Raw genomic sequence first — 19571 nt, forward strand, 5'->3', positions numbered from 1 at the left:
CAGGAGATGGAACGCCAAGAGTTTGTGGGCCCTATTGAGGTTAGTTGGGCATCCAACTTCCTGGGGTCATAACTTGCTCTTATTATCTCTATTTGGCATGTATGATACCATATTGGAAAGGTCTCTCTGAGTACTACAGGATTTGTGATAGACCTATGCCAATAATTATGGGCCTGATGCATACCTAAAAAAAACGTCGTTTAGTGGGTCAAAACTGCTCCGGAAGTTCAGGACCGAAAAAACTGCTAAAAATGGTAAATGCTGAAATAACAAGGAAACAGATGAAATTGACTCGAGGTCTAGGTGGAATAGGTGGGTGGCCACCAATATCCACCTAGATCAGTTCCCACAGAGTTTGACCTCGGGACCTCCAGTTATAGCTAACTCTTAATATAATTTCACCAACAGAGATGCCAACAAGGCTAGCTTCGAAATATCTGCCTATAAATTTTTATATAAACCCGAATTTCATTTTTTTGTCAAAGAACACAGATGAGGAGGGTGGAACCAATCTGTGGAACCTAGATCCAGAACCTTGCATGCATGGATCTCGAGATAGGAATATTCCACAGTATATTCCCATGAGAATCTTGTGAGGAATCTTTAAGATTCCTTATGGGCCAAATTTTGAAGGTGTCAGAATTATGCCAAGTCTATACTCATTTGAATCAAAATTTCACTAAGATTCTGATGGTGTTGTCCATTTCTTCATATGAATAGCATATTCTTCACTCGTTTCCAAAAGAGAATCTTATGAGGAATCTAAAAGATTCCCACAGAGCCCAGATTTGACCGTGACAAAAAAGGGTCATGTTTATGCTCATATTTCATGATTTTTTGCCTAGAACATGATGGTGCATGTTGTTTCTTCATTTGAGTAGCTGATTTTTAGAACATCCCTAGACTTGGAGGTATAAGGTACATTTTTGTCATGCGTTCATTTGATTTTGTTGAGATGATGATTTGAATCTGAGATCCATGTATGTCACTTTGTGAGAGGATCATTTTATGCCACTTTATGTGAGAGATTGTTCCTTTGTCATATTGGAGGAGAATACTTGTGAGTGAGTTCTTTAGGAGAACTTCCCTTGGGAAGAGACATGCCACTCTAGATAAGGGGGTTCACCTTGTATTGACATATATTTCATCATGTACTCATTATCTTCTTTTAGCAACTAGTGAAGAGGCCTCCCCACTCTTGACACTAGGCCCAAAGACATAGTCCACACTAGACGAATTTCATTATCACATTGTCTGTTTATGTGTGCTTCATGATTATTTGTTCCTAGTGTCATGTTGATGATTTGTTGAAGTTGTTTAGAATATGCATTTCTCATGATTTCACAAGCAAATGTATGTATCAGTAAAAGGGTTTGGATAATCTGTATTTTTGTTTGAAAGCATTCATGAAAATTTCTAGGATCAATAGAAATCGAAATCTTGGACATCTCCTCACTTGGTGCAACATAATGATATGTCATAAGGATTGAACATAAATTTAATTAAAAGAAGCAAGACTTTGGATCTGCGAAATCGAAGCAAGGAAAAGGCATATCAAAACCGTAAAACAAAGGACATATCCAAGGTGGAGTGACCCGGTAAAACCCATCAAAGCCACAAGAAAAGAATAGCACCATGAAGGCAAAGAAGGACACGAGAAAGTGGTGTGAATTCCACAAAAGCCCCAACCAAAACACAAATGAGTGTCACGCCAAGAAGTCACTAATGGTCGAGCTAAAATCTTTAGATTCAAATGCATGTTCCCACTCTAAGCAAAAAACCAACAAGGGGAATGACAAGGGGAATTATGTTATTGATGCAAAACCTAGTGCCACCGTTACCACCACCAAGGTCCAAAAGGTTGAGCTCAAAGATCCAGAGGAGGGGGAGTGTCTCTTCCACTCACATGTGTGGGTGAAGGGTTCTCCATTGTAGTTGATTATCGAAAATGGAAGCCCAAATAGCCTCCTCTCAATAGAGTTTGTTAAGTGGTTGGGTCTCCCAACCACACCACACCCACAACCATACACCATTGCGTGGCTCCACCAAGGACGAGATCTTTGTGTCAGGTAGCAACGTCGCCTTCCCTACAAAATCAAGCCCTTCATGGATTAGGTATTGTTTTATATTTCTCCTTGTGGATTATGTGATGTTTTATTAGGCCAACCATACGTATGAAAGCATCATGTTGTGTATGAATCTATTCCTTGCACTGTTATTATTACTTTGGGTAGAAAAATATATAGGATACCAGAGGTATCCCTACCTACCACTATTTCTTTTATCTCTGCTAAGAAATGCAGTAAGATCATCTCACTGACTAGGAAATTTGTTTTCCTTCTAATTCACTCTCAAAGTAAGGGGAATATTGTGGCCACATCCATGGCACCAAGGAAAGGTTCCTTCATGCAGGAGAAGCAAGTTGATAAGGTCATGGAGGAGTACAGGGACATCTTCTCCTCACCCACAAGGGTACCCTTGCACTATCAGGTCAAGAATCCAATTGATCTAACTCTGGGAGCACCTCTACCCAATGGGCCAGTATACCATCGCTCTCTTCTATAAAATGAGTAAATAAAGTGGAAGATCTAGGAGTTTCCATAAAAAGGGAACATTTGACCAAGTTCCTCACCATGTCGGAGCCCAATTGTACTTGTATAAAAGAATGATGCGACCTAGAGACTTTGCATTGATTATCTAGCATTGAACAAGATCATTGTCAGGAATAGATACATGTTCCCACATATTTATGACCTTTTGCACTAGCTCAAGGGGGCCAAGTACTTCAGCGAGATTGATCTAAATTTTCTCTATCACCAAGTTCCAATAGAACCCACAGATGTATGGAAGACCAACTTGAAATCCAAGGACAACCTCTTTGAGTGGTTGGTCATTCCCTTTAGTTTGAAAATGCACCTACAACTTTTATAGGTTGATGGATGACATCTTATAGACTTTCACCAACTCGTTCTTAGTTGTATATCTAGACGACATCCTCATCCTCAACAAGAGTTGGGTAGAGCACTTGCAACATATTCAAAAAGTCCTTCAAACCCTAATAATTTGGAGAAATACTCCTTTGGCATGAACCAGGTCCAATATATGGCCTACATAATTGATGAGCAAGGCATGCATGTGGATCTATCTAATATCTAAGTCATTTTGGATTGGCAAACCGACAACTCTCACAGAGCTTCACAACTTTTTGGGCCTTGTTAATTTTTTTCAAAGGTTCATCTCAGGATACTCTCATATCACTTGACCTTTGAACTAGGTTACAAAGGGCAGAGCGAAAGTAAAAAAAAAATGGTCTGAGGCACAACAAAACAATTTTTTTGAGTTGAAGCATCGCATTTTCTCTATGCCAGTACTCACATAGACCTGCAACAACCATTTGAAATTGAGACAGATGCCTCTGACTATGCTATTGGTGCAGTTCTCACTAAACAAGGATATCTGGTGGCCTATCATAGTGAGAAACTCTTTGATACTATTCGAAAATACCCCACCTATGATAAGGAGATGTAATCCATCATGCAAGATTGTTTAAAGTGGAAAAATTACATTCTAGGGAAGGAGACGATCATCCACACAAATCACTGGCCTATTCATTTTATGCAGACATAAGGTAAGTTGTAGAACGATCACCATTTTAAATGGTCCACATATTTTCAAAAATTCCATTTAAACATTAAATAAAAGAAGGGAAACACCAATAACATAGTATATTTCCTCATCTAACCCTCGGTTATGGCACTAACCACTAGACCACTATTCTCAACACTTGTAGGCATGAGACTTCTAGATGGACACAACTATACATAAATGATCCAGAATTTGCCACCACATATCAGATGTTGATGGATGGAAAGGAAATACCAAACTTCCACCTCCAGGACACATTGTTATGCTACCTAGGGCACTTTTGTGTTACTTCAAGCAAGTGTGCCAAGATGATTTGGGAGGCACACTAAAGTCAGGTCGTAGGACAATTTGGTTTGGAGAAAATCGTGGCAGTACTGTAGAAGTATTTTTATTGGCCAAAAATCCAACAGGATGTTAGAAAATATATCATATTATGCACTTCCTATGCCATCGCTAATTCGATCATTAAGAAGAAAGGCCTATACACTCCTCTTCCTACTACTGGCCAACCTTTGGAATCCATCTCCATGGACTATATGTCTTTTCTTCCTTTTACCAAGCATGGTAATGACTGTGTATTTGTGGTCGTTGATAGATTTTTTAAGATGGCTATATTGACTACATGGAAGAAGAGTATCACAGTAGAAGACACTTCCAAACTCTTCTTTGAATGAGTGTGGGTACATTTTGGTATTCCAAAAACCATTATATCATATCAGGATAGCAGGTTTCTAAGCACATTTTGGTTTAGCCTTTGGTTGCAGTTGGACAATAAGCTCACCAAGTCGACTGTGTTCCATCCTCAGACTGATAGCCAAAGCGAGGTTGTCAACAAGATGATAGTGCATGTACTACACATGTACAACTCCAAGCATACACGAACATGGGATGAGAGTCTTCCCCATGTGCAACAAAGTTATAACATAACTCCTCATAGCTTAACTAGACACAACCCCTTTCAAGTGGGTCTGGGATTTCAACCATTGTTTCATGTTGATGTTGCAATGCTTCTTGTGACCACACAAGTAGAATCTACACATGTTCAATTTGAAGTTTATAAGGACACCAGGTTTATTGTACGCATCTAGCACATCCACCAATAGATTCATGATATCCTAGATACAGCTAATTCCAAGTAAAAACTATTGCCATTATGGCTAATGTGTTTTCCTTTATGGAAACCTGTTGAGTCAAATATGTCCTTGATGTCAACTTGGTTATATTATGATGATTACAGAACTAACACAGATGATAGGAATATTGGTACAAGTATTGCAGAAATGAGAAAGTGTTTTGGCATCTTTGTTACAGGTTTCACTTGAAGAAAATATCAAAATGTGAAGTTTGAAAATTATATGTGGTTCCTATGAAGCAAATTCATGTACATACGTAGGTTCTGTGAGAAAAACTCACATACATAATCTGAACCATGGAAAATTGGATACCAGGGGCCATTACCATGGTAATTTCCCATAGTATTGTGATGACATCATCTATTTGATCTTGTTAAACTAATACCAACAACATCACCAAGGGTTTTTCCTGGGGTATTGGCAAGACAAAAAGATATATAAGGATAAGGAGATCAAGGAGCTATGGGTGCAATGTAATGAATTATTCATGTGTGATCAGATTTGGAATAGGTGTGCACCAAGGAGCAAGGAGAAGGTTCAGATCTGAAAGATCTAAAGTTGTATTGAATATATGCTTGATTGATTTTCTTGTTGTATAATGTTTGAATGACTAAAAATGAAAGATCAGTAATTATGGTAGAATTAAGATCATGAATATATATCTAGTGAGATATGTAGGCTTTGACAGTATGTGCATAGAGATCTGGGTTTTGACATGTGACTTGCAGCAAAGTTTTGTTTCGGTAATTTAAATATTTGTACACAGTTTTGGTTCTGGATAGTCACGTACATACATGGATATACCTCGTAGTAATCATGTATATATTCCAAAATAATTTGTTTTAAGTTGTTGCTTGATTTGGGTTTTTCTATTCATTATGTTAAAAGATATATGCGAGTATTATGCATGACAAGCACATATATATGCAGATCTGGTTAATTGAAGTCGCATATATATTCCAAGGTTTGAATTTTTACTTGGTGATAACAATTTATGGATTATGTTTTTTTCGTCAATGGTGTCTTGATCATAATGGTTTATATTTGACAGTTTGGATTTGATTGATTTGGTTGTGGCCTAGAATTTTGATCAATGATTATGTTGAAAACTTGTGATTGGGTATTCAATGATTTAATATTGGTATATCTGTGATTGGATGTTGTAATGACTTAGAATTTGTACTCAGTGATTCAACGGTTCAATGATTCAGTTGATCTATATTTAGTATTCAGTGACTTGAGATTTGTACGTAGGTTTTATGTAGAGGAAGCACGTATATATGTGGGTTTTCTTCAAAACAATCATGTATATATATTAAAGTCAATTTGATCAAGGTTTGCAATGACTACACATTTCTTCTGTGATGATAGTTTTGTATCTAACAATCTGATTAATCAATGAATGGTTGATTAATCTCGATTTGATCTGTTATTGGTTGATTTGTAACTTGGGATTGGTTCGTTGACTCAGTTTCTTTAGTGATTCATTTTATTGATGATTGACATTCAGTAGTGATTCAATGATTATATTCAGATTATGTGATTCAGTTGTTATATTATTTGGGCTTATTACTGGTGTGGTTCCAGTATGAAAGTTTGATGAAAGATGGCTTGCATGTTTTGATGATTGATTGGCAGGTGGATATAGTGTGATATATTATGAAACATGGTCCAAAAAGTATTGAGGGTTTCATCCTTCAGTGAGGGAGTAGGAGCTCCCTTTCGGTAGGAGCCGGTAAACGAGATCAGGGAGTTGTACCTCCCTTCTAGTAGGTGGTGGAAAACAAGTGGAGGTTGTATCCTTCGGCAGGTAGAATCTTATATGCTAGTAAGAGTTTGTGTTAGTGCATGATGTAATGGAGCATTTCTTTATATAATAAGAAAGAAGACAACAATGGCGGTTTTCTTCCACATTGGGTTTCCACCCAAAATCCTGGTGTCCATATGTGATTAATGTGTTAAATCATGTTTTATGGTTTATCTACTATTACGGATCATATGTATTTCTTAATAAATGGACAATCAAATAATGATGCACTAGTTAATGTTAAACATTTGATGAAACTCATGAAAAATTAGTTATCTGGATATAAGCAGTTTGCAACCATTGAAGTCGTGTATACACGCGACTTTCTTGAGTAACAATCACATACAACATTCTAAATTTAAAATTGAAGATTAAGTGAATTAAAAATATTGATTCATCCCCCCCAGTATTTTCCTGTCACAAACAACATCATGATCAACATCGGGTGCCACATAAGTTTTAATTGGGCGACAAAGTCTAGTTGAATTTGCAAAAGGAACACCTCATCGAAGCCCATTGGAAGCTTAGACCACTCCAATATGGGCCTTAAACCATCACAAAGGTTTTGGGTGACAATTATTTCGAGCTAAGTATTCCCCCATTTCTTGGGCTACACCCATTATTCAATGTGGACCGCCTTCAACCATACTTTCCATTATTGTTGGACACATCAGACATTGTTGAGCAGCTGACAACAACATAGTTCAACCCATATTGCATTGAATAGGCCACTAATGATCAAGACATGGACACACAAATTAACAACACTTGCGAACAGAGGATCCAACTGTATTGGGTTGTCAAATCCAGACAACTTATGCACCAAGGCAAGTGGTTCACCAAGGACAAAGTTCAGTGGAACTTTCCCATCTCATGGAGGCACTCAACGCAATGGGGACCATTACTTCCTAAGGGGGGAGGACTGGTCCAGGTGGATATTGTTGGATATTGGTGGCCTCCCACATATTCCACTTGGACCCCCAACATTGTTTCCTTTCAATTTTCTATTTTCCAGCATACTTTCTATTTTTAGCAATTTTTTGGGGTCCTGAACTTCCGGAGCCATTTTGAGGCCCTAAATGGAAGTTTTTTGTTTGGAAAACTTGGAGCTCTAGATATATATTTAATTCAAAATTTGTTGTCCTTAGATTGATATTTCTAACGAGGTATCATGTGCGCCAAACAGAGATCATATGCCAAAGTTATGACCCCAGGAAGTTGACGTTTCAACTAACCTCAATGGGGCCCACAAACTTTTGGCGCTTCATATCCTATGGTTTTTGGATGTTTAGGGTTTCTCATTGTTTCTTCATGATAAAAAAGGCCTCATAGCCTTATTGTAACTTAGTTCAGAAGGCATGTAGTTGTCACATCTCTTCTCAGATATAAGCTACCATCGATCAAGCTAATATGTTTCTTTCCTGCATGTAAACAATTTTCAACAGTTGTTATATATTAATTGAAGCTTTGTTTTGTTGTATCTCTATGTTTATGGTTTAAATTTGTATTTCATTTCATTCCTTCATAAATACAGATCAAACTTGGTGTTTTACCTTACCATTTGGTTTAATCAAAAGTTTGGGGATCTTTGAAAATGCATGGATGTCTATTTTGAGAGGATAAATCTCCAACTACTCTTGCTTTAGAATTTTCTAGGATTAAAATGAACCATAGGGAAAATATTAAGGAATTCAATCAAAGGTTTTAACTCTCTTAAATAAAATCCCTAATTATTCTGAACCATATGATAATTTTATAATTGAATTCTATACTACTATTTTTACTTCATAAATTGCTATTTTTGTTAAAAGAGAAAATAAGAACACATTGAATCAAACTATGAAAAAAACTCTAAAATTTTAGAAAGAGATGATGAGAACTATTAGCAAATCTCTAGTAGAAGATAAGAGAACCTTTTCAACTTCTAAGAAAACAATTCCAAATAAACAAGTGATAGAAAAGAAAGACAAATAAGTTTTAGATATGGAAAGTTTATATAAGCTAGTCAAAAATGCAGCTAATTACATCATTGATATTAAGAAAAATGTAATAGAAGAATCAACTTCTAAAATACTATGGATACCTTTTTCTAAGAGAAATACTACACCTCCTAGTAATTAGATTTCTTCTTCTGGTGATAATAAAGATGATGAAAGAAAAAACGAAGATGAAAATGAATGAATTGATCAACACTTTTATGAAGTAAACATTACTTGGGATGTTGGTGATGGTATCATTGATGGTGGAGAGGATCACTCTTAAAAAGGTTAACACTGTGCAAACCAGAATTCCTTCAGCTATTACCTCATCTTGTAATGTACCAAGAAAACTTCAAGTGATTGATAGATTTATTTCAAATGACTTCAAGCAAATGTTTCCAAAAATATTTGAAATTTTCACTGACGCCTTTCTACAAATAGATAGTGTGAATACTCTAAAATTTCACTTTAAAATTTCCAAGATGCTACAAGACTATGATAGAAATGAACTTTTCCCAAGGGTAGACTCCATATCTGGAAATTATTGTGAATATATATATATATATATATATATATATATATATATTAGTTGGATCTTTCCTTCAGTTCAAAAATAGAGAGCATAAAAATCCTTTCTTTAACATGAATCCTTTGAACCATGATCTCAATGCAAGGTTGTCTCCACAAACTTCTCAGCCTCTTGGGAATTAAGTGTTGGAACCATATAAAATTTGGCCTCCCTTAGGAATGAATCGGTCCTCCTTAGTGACAGAAATTGACCTTCTCTTTTGGCATTGGAAATTTTGATGGTAACTTCAATGATCAATTCATCCCTTGGAGAAAGTGATGAAATGGCTTGGCCCTCCTTGAGATTAATAATTTGGTCTCATATTTGACATGGAAAACCACAGAAAAATTCACCTACAAATCGGCTTCCAATTCTAGGTGTGAATATATCATCTTGGCTTCTTCAATGGATACTATAAATATGCACCCCTTCCTAGCACTATGATCTCTTGGCACAAATAAGTTGGAAATGCAACACAATATCCTCCTTCAGACTATAATAATTTTGTTGGCTTGATGGGGCTTGGACCTAGGTTCACAATTAACTGTGCTAACCAACAAAACCCTACACTACCGGCCCTTTCGGCAACAACCCGTGTAGCGCAGGCTGCAGTCTCACTCGAGGCAGTATTGGGGGATGCTAGAACCAGGTTTCTACATCTAGAGGGCTATGTGATGTGTTTTCTGCAAATCTAGGGCTTTATCTTGACCTTCGCGAACCCTAACCCTTGAAACCCAGAACTTATAGTAAATAACAGTTAACATATTTTTGTCCTTCGCCGATTGCACTAAACATGCATAACATCATACAAATAAGCAGATCTACGTCTTCGCGAATCTATTAAGTACTTTTCCTGATTAAATGCATTCAATAGTTCATAAATACAACTTCAGAAATAAAGAATAATACATAGATACGCATATATCACTCCAAAATATGTCTTTATTATACTTAAGTTTCTCAAATACAACTCTTTCCAACCCTACACACACAGCTACAAGGGCCCGCACACTCAGCTGCGGACTTACCAAGGTCTCCATGCACACAACTGCAGGAGCCTTCCCCTTCGCCCGAGTACAGAACAAATAAATTTAGACTCAACTCGTGTACTTCCTTTTGCTGACCTATGATTCTTCTAGACTTCCTTTTATACTCTTTCTTCATTACAATACCATGGTCTGCGAACCATGGGTGGGTCTCAAAATAATTTTACTTTAACAAACTAAGGGGCTTTGACCTTCCTAAATCCCCTTTGGCTCCTATTGACCTACGTTACTCACGCTCTGCTCCTCAAAATGTGGATAATTTAGAGTATCTTTTCAAATTTAACAAAACTTTATTCAAAATATGACCCAGGGGACCCCGTCCCAACAGCCCCCCAACACAAAGTTGTGACTTGTCCTAAGTCACTCTACTGGTGTTCCCTCAACCATTGCATGTAGACCGTTGAATTTTATCCTAAATGCCTAAAGATATGTTGTTCCCTACGTGGCGGCCTAGCGAACTTCGTCAACCAACTTCTTCATCGTTGGACCTTCGACTACAAGGCCCATGGTCCTTTATGTTTGCTTAAGAGCCTTTAGCTTGCCCTCGATGGTCTAAGACAACTGGATTGCCTGGTCAGCCCACAGATGTGTTCGCGCTGCAATTATGGATGCTTTTCTGCGTAGCTCATCGATCTGTGCCTGCAGAGTCTTTCCTTCCTAAAGTCTGGCAAATCTTTTCACAGGTGAAAGGGTCTGTGTTGTTGCTCGGATCTCATCGAACTGCAGTTGTCTATCGCAGATGTCTACTTCAATCTTCTACAAGTGTGGCTCCTCTTTCAACAAGGCCCACATTTCCATTATCTGCTTGCAGTGGCCAGAGTTGTCATATATGCTTTAATGGCAACTTCGCGTTGCTTTCTGACCTCCGAAGGTGTGGTTGGCTGCAGCTTCACTTGAAACTCTAAAATTTGCAGTTGCAGCTCAAACTGCACTTTTCTGATTTCCTCCTTGGATTCCTTCATTGTAGCAACTAACTTATGAATTTTCTCCATATATGTCACCTCGGCTAGAATTTGGAGCTCAGGGAGCTCACTACACACTTGAGTAAGGGCTACCTCTAGTTGCTGATTTCGTTGCATCACCTCATTACGGGCCTACAAGGCCTATGCTTTCTCTACAAAAATCTGTTGATTGTTAGTCTTTACTTTGTAGATAACATGGAAAATTTTAGGGGCTAATGTTTGCCCAGTGGGCTAATTTTCCATGATTTTTCCACAAAAAAGATTCGCCAATTTCCAATTTTTATAAAAGATGATTCACCCAAATTTTAGAATATAAAATTATTTTACCTTAAAAATCACCAACATTATATAGAGACTATATATAAAATCATTATAAATTTGAATAATTTTACAAATATATCAATAAACATTTTATAGTTTGCATATTAGGGATTAGTGAGATTCACCAATGTTTTTAAACTTCAAGAAAATTTTCCATCCTTAAAATTTTCCTTGGTAGATAATCATTAGAGCTATTTTCCCCCAGAAATGGAGATCGTCTAAAATTCCTTGGTGCAACTTGTGCAAGGTTTGGATAGGAAGTGTTACAATTTTGATACTCATGTTGGTCATATGCAGCAACCTGGCATGATCCCTAGTTGTTTCAACATGCAGCGAACCCTCTAGCATCATTACTACGTGGAGGTTTATAGTCAGTTCTTCCTTTGATGTCCTATTCGCCTGACTAACACTCTCTTGAATTGTGCTCGCTTGAACCATGCTCGCCTGGATCACTCATGTCTGGACCTGCAATTCCTTCAGGCCTTGTTGTACTTTTTCCAGTACATGCTTGTACTATTCTTTGATGTGCCCCCATATGTTTTTCATAGCGAAGCGGACAACAACGCCTATCTCATCAAGATCCACCTTCATGAGGGCCAATGGTTCAGTACCCACAGACTAATTAGACTTTTGCTTCTTGCATGGTCCTATCGAACTACGCTTTTATCTCTTCCTAATCCTAAAGGGGCACTCTAAGTCCTCCGATCCGACATAGGGGTCTATGCCCCTTCCTCTTCATCTGCGGTTTCTACTTCAACATTTGTGCACTATGTATGATCAGGTTCTTTAAGGTCAATAGTAACCTGCATTGTTGCTGCCTATGCATATTTTTCCTTCTGTGCTTCCTTCTCTTTCTTAGAAGCCTTTTGTGCTTCTTTCTCTTTCTTAGAAGCTTTCTATGCTTCCTTCTCCTTGTCTTTCAAGGTCTTTGTTGTAGCTCTTGTTTTTCCTCTTTCTACTTCTATGGCCTTACTTGTTCCTGTGGCTTCGCTAAATGGGGTGAACCAATCGCTCTATCATTGGCTAATGACCCCCATAATATCATCCTTTGCGACTAAATAAGGCAACTTGTTCCTTGCTCCTGCGGCATCCTTCTTCGCACACATGGACAAATTGTGAAAATCTGCTTTGAAATATGCTACATCTTTATACTGCGCATGTAGACTGGGTGACAACCATGGCCACTAGTTGATCAGCATACTCAACTCTAATTCAAACAATACCCAAAACATCTTGTTTTCAATGATAAGGTCAGGGTCCTTCGTTACTTTAGCAGTTGATTTCCTAGGGGGTATATATGGCGACAGCTAAGAAATTGGCTCTACGTCCTCTGCGCTGATATTTTCAAACCCCATAGTCATCTCTTCTTCATCTAGGTCGTGGGGTTCCATAGGCTGCTTGTTTTTATCCATATGACCCTTCTATATGATATTAGTTGGGAACTTGCACGGTGATTGTCGAACCAGGGCTTGCTGTGGCTTTTTTTGCCTTTTCTCTCCTGCCGTAGAGGTAGTAGGTTTTGGCCTCAATGACCTGGGTGTTGTGGTAGGGACTGGTGGTGTTGCAGTCATCTTGTCAAGGCTCTCCCAAAAGAGTTTCTTCTTCCACTTGGGAAAAACTCCCTCAAACCCAAGCCCCTTCTGAGAAAATTCCCACTCTACCTCTTTCTAATCTCGTCCAGACATACAGTAGCCTTCTATGCTCAAACTTAGGCACAAAATCTCAAGATAATCTAATCTCTCTAGAAGTAAAGTGTCCGACTATGGAGTGGGATGCTATATTTATAACCCTTTTTTATTCAAATCCATCGATTCCCTCCAAATCGCCCTCATTAATGCCCTTTTGGCAGCATACTTCCAAAGATATGCTTCTTAAATGCTTTCCCCCACTCCCTTTAATAGAAAAATAGCCATCGAATCATCTACAATGCTTCCAACGGTCACTTTCTGGCTAGGCTGCATGGGATCCACCTTGTTAGCGCAACTCCTACGTCGTAGCTCCCATTTATGTCTTCCTCCAGCCCAATCTCTTCGCCAAACTTTTCTCCCAGCAGAGTGGTTTATAGTTCCATACTTCTTTCCAACTACCTAAAGTACTAAGACAGTCTTGCATCCATGTAGTCATCACGCAGGGGCGGGATCGCCCCTGTACAACTTCAATTAGCTCCCGTTGATTTTTCCTAGAAATAGCTCCCCATTCAGCTTTGCAAGATGAACTGCACCTTCATCCGTAATATCCTTGACGATGCATGGTCCCAGCCAATGCATTTGAAACTTTCCTGGGAACTTAGTAAACTTTCTATCATACATCAATACTAAATCTCCATTTTTAAAGGTGTGTTGCTTAATGTGGCGATCATGCCACACCTTTTCTCTAGCCTTCTGCACTTGCTGATGAAAACCTACCAAGAATCAATCTTATTCTAAATCAAGCATCTGCGTGAGGCGTTCTTCCATTATACCCCAATCTACCATCTCTCTGACTACAGCAATCCTTAAACTTGGCACTATGTACTCCATTGGCATCACTTCTTCTTGTCTATAAACCAATCGAAATGGTGTATGTCCAGTCAACATCTTACATGTAGTTCTATATGCCCAAAGAATAGTTAGTATGCACACATCCCAATCGTTCTTATTCACATTACAGATCTTCATCAAAGCATGCTCTAGGATCTTATTGAAAGCTTCAACTGTTCCATTTTCTTGAGGATGGTATGTTGTACTTTTATGATGATGCATCTAGAATTCTTCTAGCAAAGCAGCGATCGTTTCATTCAGTAGATGCGAACCCCTGTTGCTCATCAAAATCGTAGGACAGCCAAACCTAGAAAAAATGTACTCAAATATAAACTTCACAATTGTAGCTATGCTGCAATCATTCACGAGTTGTGCCTCAACCCACCTGGTCAAGTATTTTTTCATCGTTATAATGTAGCGTGCTCCTGTCTTCCTTCTTGGTGGCTGAATAGGTCCCACAAATTCTATTGCCCACTTGTCGAATGCTTGTAACGAGACGTGTGGGTTCACAGGTAATTCATCCCTTCGCGATGGCTTCCCAATCCTTTGATAGACATCACATGCCCTACAGTACTCCTTTGAATCTTTGTGTACGGTTGGCCACCACAACCCATCTCGTAGGATCTTTACAATGCGGAGAATTTACAATATCTTTTCATATTTAATAAAACTTTATTCAAAATATGAGTCCCAACAAAGTCTACCTTTGATTAGTGTGCCAAATATATCTACTCGACCCTCTTGATCTGGAATGGATTTGATCACAAAACTTGGAAAATAATTTGCCCCTTGGATTGACGCAATTTTTCCTTAATAACTACTTCAGGGATTGATCTTCTAATTCTTTTATACTCAACCCTCCTTGGAGGAAATAAAATTAGTCCCTTCAATATTTGTGTAACCTACAAGAAAACTAAAATATAATGTTGAAGCATCTCTACAACAATCTTAGTTATATCTTCATATATAAACAAGGAAAAATAATCCAACTAGGGTGGAAAAGAGTCTCCATTGAAGGAGGAAGACTAGCTAGGGTGGCAAGAGATCCACCAAAACTAGTGTGAGGATTCAGCTTGAAACCCTCAATGTTGAAACACGCTTGAGCTTCTCACCAATGACAATAAGATATGATGGGATAAAATGATCTCCCATTAAGCTCCATCCTCCTTTTATAATTTTTCATTGAGCCTTCTCCAAGATTCTAGATCTTCTTTTAATATTATTTTATTGACGAAGTCACTTTTTCCCTCCTAGGTGACTTTTGCCCCTCTTTTAATAAAAATACTTTTTCCCCTTTTATTATTTATTATTTACCAAATAATATCAAAATTGGGTAAAATTTTCCATGGATCTCTTAGATAAATTGTTCTCGGTAGCCTATAGAAGATAACTAGGCAAGCGAAAACCATGGCTCCAACTCATGAGATAGGGGACATTACAGTCCTTCGTGCCTGAAATTTCTTGCCCTCAAGCAATTTAAGTCTTGGATGTTGCAATATTTTTTCTCCCTCTCATGTAGAATCTTCTGAATGCATATCTTTCCATCGTACAAGATATTCTTTGATCACTTTACTCCTTATCCTTCTCTCTCTTACCTCCAGAATCTCCTAAAGAATTAATACAAAATGTCCCTCCTCATCCAAGGGAGGTAGCTCAAATGAAGTGAAAATTTGTTGCCTAACTTCCCTCTTCAAGCAAGACACATGGAATACATTGTGTGTCTTGCTTCTTTCTAAAAGCTCCAACTCATATGCCACCTTCCTTATCCTCCTAATGATCCAATAAGGCTCATTAAAATAAGTCTTAAGCTTCTTTGTTCCCTTTTTCTTGAAGAAATATTGCCTATATGGCTACAGGTGCAAGTAAACTATCTCTCCCACTTTGAAGCTCCTCTCTATTTGATGCCAATCTGCATATAACTTATGCCAATTCTGAGTTGTGCGAAGGTTGTCCTTGAGTGACTTAAGGATGTCCTGGAACTCCTATATCCAATCTCTAGCCTTTGGGGCTATGTTATCTCCTAACACCATGTCAGCGAAGGATAATACATAATAGTCGTACAATTCCCTAAATTGTGTCATCCCAATTGACACATGGTATGAATTATTGTAGCAGTACTTGCCTAAATGTAGCCACTTTATCCATGCTCTTTACTACCCCAAAACATAATTCCTCAAGTAACCCTCAAGTCACGTGTTTACTATCTTTGTTTTTCCATTCGTGGGTGATAGCTCATACTACGAGTGAGCTCTATGCCCACCAATCGAAATAGCTCTTGCCAGAAACCTCCCATAAATTTGTTGTCCCTATCACTGATTATGGTCTTGAGTAGGCCATGCAACTAGAATATCTCTTGAGAGAATAGCTATGCTACCTAGAACGCTGAGCTCCTAGAGGGGATCATGAATAAATGGTCATACTTAGTTAATCGATACACCAACACATTTATGCAATCCTTGCATTGCACTGAAGGTAATCTCGTGATGAATTCCATAAAGATGCTTTCCCACTTTCGTTCTAGAATAGGGAGTGGTTGCAATAGACCTCCTAGGTGTGAATTTTCCTCCTTATTCTGCTAACAGATACTGCATTCGCGAACATACCTCAAAACATCCTCCTTGAGTCCCTTCCAAGAGAACTTCTCCCTAATCACCCTATAGGTTTTGAGGTAGCTCGGATGCCTTGCAAGTGGAGACTCATTCACTACCTGTATTACCTTTTGCTTCAAATGTGGCTCCGACACCAAATAGATTCTATCCTTGTAGTAGATGATATCCTGCACCACCTTGTATCTACCATCATGTATTTATCCATCTAAGATCTCACATGCCATCTTGTTCTTGGAATAGTCCACCAGTAATTGGGACTTCTAATACAGAGATGAATCCATAAAATAAAACATTGCAGGTCTCTTCGATAGTGCATCTACAACCACGTTATTCTTTCATTTGACATATTCAATCTAAAAATCATAAGCATGGACCTTGCTCACCTTCTTTTCTTGTCGGCCATTCAACTCCTTCGAATATAGGAAAAATATGAGGCTATTATAATTATTTTTTACTTTGAAACTGTTAGCCACTAGGTACAGTCTAAATTTGGGCAATGCATGCATGACAGCGACCATCTATTTATCACAAATATAGTAGTGACTCTCATAGTGCCTAATATTCTTGCTCTCGAAAGAAATAGGGTGGTTATTTTGCATAAATACTGCTCCACTCCCTTCACTTGAAGCATCACACTCCAAAACAAATGGTTGAGAAAAATCAGGAAAAGCTAAAACGGGACAAGAACTCATTACCTCCTTAAATCAAACAAATGTCTTCTTTGTTGCATCCATCCACACAAAAGCTTCCTTCTTGGTCAAATCTATAAGGAGAGCTTCCAGTTATGAAAAATCCTTGAAAAATCGTCTATGGTAAGTGCAAATACCCAAGAAACCTCTCAACATCATCACGTTCTTGGGAGTGGGCCAATCAATGATGGCTCAAATCATCTCCTGGTGTACCTACACCCCTTCTCCTCCAATCATGTGCCCCAAATAGAGCATCTCAGTCAAACAAAATTTGCACTTGTACAACTTTGCATAGAATTGTTGTTCTTCTAGTATCTTCAACACCTCCTCCAAGTTTTGCATGTATTCTTCCCATGTTTTGTTGTATACCAATATGTCCTCAAAGAAAACTAACATATGCTTGTGCAACTACTTGTTGAACATGTGGTTCATATAAGACTTGAATGTAGTAGGTGCGTTGGTCAACCCAAATGGCATAACCAAACACTCATAATGGTCATAGTGACACTTGAAAGTTATTTTTGGAATGTCTTGCTCCCCAACTCTTTTCTGGTGGTAGCCCAAGTGGAGATCAATCTTAGAAAAATATTTGGCCCCCTTTAACTCATCCATTAATTCATCAATTATGGGAATTGGGTATCGATTTTCTATTATATTCTTATTTAATGCTCTGTAATCGATACACATCCTCAGGGACCCATCCTTTTTCTTGACTAGGACTACTTATGAAGAAAATGGTCTAGAACTGGGGTGTATGTGGCCTAGTATAAGTAGCTCCCAAATACTCTTCTCGATCTCATCTTTGTATGCCCTGGGATGTATGTAGGTAGTGGTAATGAGCACCTAAACTCCCTCCTCTAACTCAATGATATGCTCAAAGCCTCTATCAGGTGGCCTCCCTGGTTGGATATCCCTAAACACCTTCTGATATTTCTACAATAGTGTTGCCATGTCCGTTGGATATTGTTGATGTAGATCCTTTAACTTCTTCCATAACATCCTACATTATACCACCCACTCAATGTATCCATGCTGAAAAATTGCCTCCATCTGATTTGATGTCACTGTCTTGGGAGGGTAGGTGTGCATGCCCCTTAGCACCACCTTTTTTCCATCCTTCATAAACTCCATCTCCATCTGTTGGTAATATGTGGTGTATCGCCCAATAGAGATAAGCCATTGAACTCCCAATACTACATTACTATCATGAACAGTAGTCACAATGAAATCATTTGTGACAGTGTAGTTCCCCATTGTCAAACTCATTTTAGGGATCATCCTATTACACTGCATGAATTTGTTCCCTAGTATGGCTATGGAAAATCCCTCCAACTCCATGGTAGCTAATCCTCTCCTAGCTACATAGTCGGCATGAATGAAATTGTGGGAAGCCCCACTTTCAACAAATATTGTCGCCCTCTGCCCGTGTATAGCTCCTCGAATCTTGAGAGTGAGATATTGAGAAATGCCTATTAGTGTAGTGATGGCACCACCTTTTTCATCCTACGGGGGTTTCTCAACCTCCATCTCTCTAAGATTCTCTTATGGTTGATCCTACTCATCCTCCTCGTCCTTGTTGTCTAAGAACACGTCGATGTATTGAGTTTTACCCTTTGCAGTGCATTGATGCCCTGGTGCCCAAAGTTCTTGGCATGTGACACATAATTTCCTTCTCCTAAACTCTATTCTCATCTCCTCATCTAATTGTTTCCTCTCTTTCCTCCCCCTTTGAGGAGGTCTAGTATCCTTTCCCTTGGGTGGGAAGGTAGATTTGATGGGTTCCTTAGACTTAGGAATTGCATCATGTAAGTCCCTTGTTCAGTTGACTAAATCTTGTAAAGAAGTAGGTCTGTAATACCTTACTAACCCCCATAGAGGTTCGGTGAATCCCTCAACAAACATTATAATCCTCCTAGCCTCATATAGATATGACACCATGACTGACATCCTCAAGAATTCTGATATGTAATGTTCCACTCTACCTGTCTACTTGAGTTGTGTGAGCTCCTTGAAATACAACTCTAGATCTTTCTAGTTAAATATTTCTATTAATATTTGAGAAAAATCCTCTCTTCAAGAGACAAACATCTTTGAAATTGTTGCATCTTGGAATCCATCTCCCATGGACTGGTATTTCGGAAAATAACCAACCAACAACATGTCTTCTTGATCGACTGGATATGATGGATTGGAAGGCTGGAATTTGGGCTTGGTGGGTAAAAATGCCCCGCTATAATTTTGAGGGTGGCTTTGGGGATTGGTAGCTACAATATTATAAGATGTCCCTACTCCT

Source organism: Pinus tabuliformis, chromosome 9 (genome assembly GCF_031772625.1).
Source record: "Pinus tabuliformis cultivar Carrire ecotype Pingquan chromosome 9, CPIR1, whole genome shotgun sequence".
Classification (NCBI taxonomy): Eukaryota; Viridiplantae; Streptophyta; class Pinopsida; order Pinales; family Pinaceae; genus Pinus; species Pinus tabuliformis.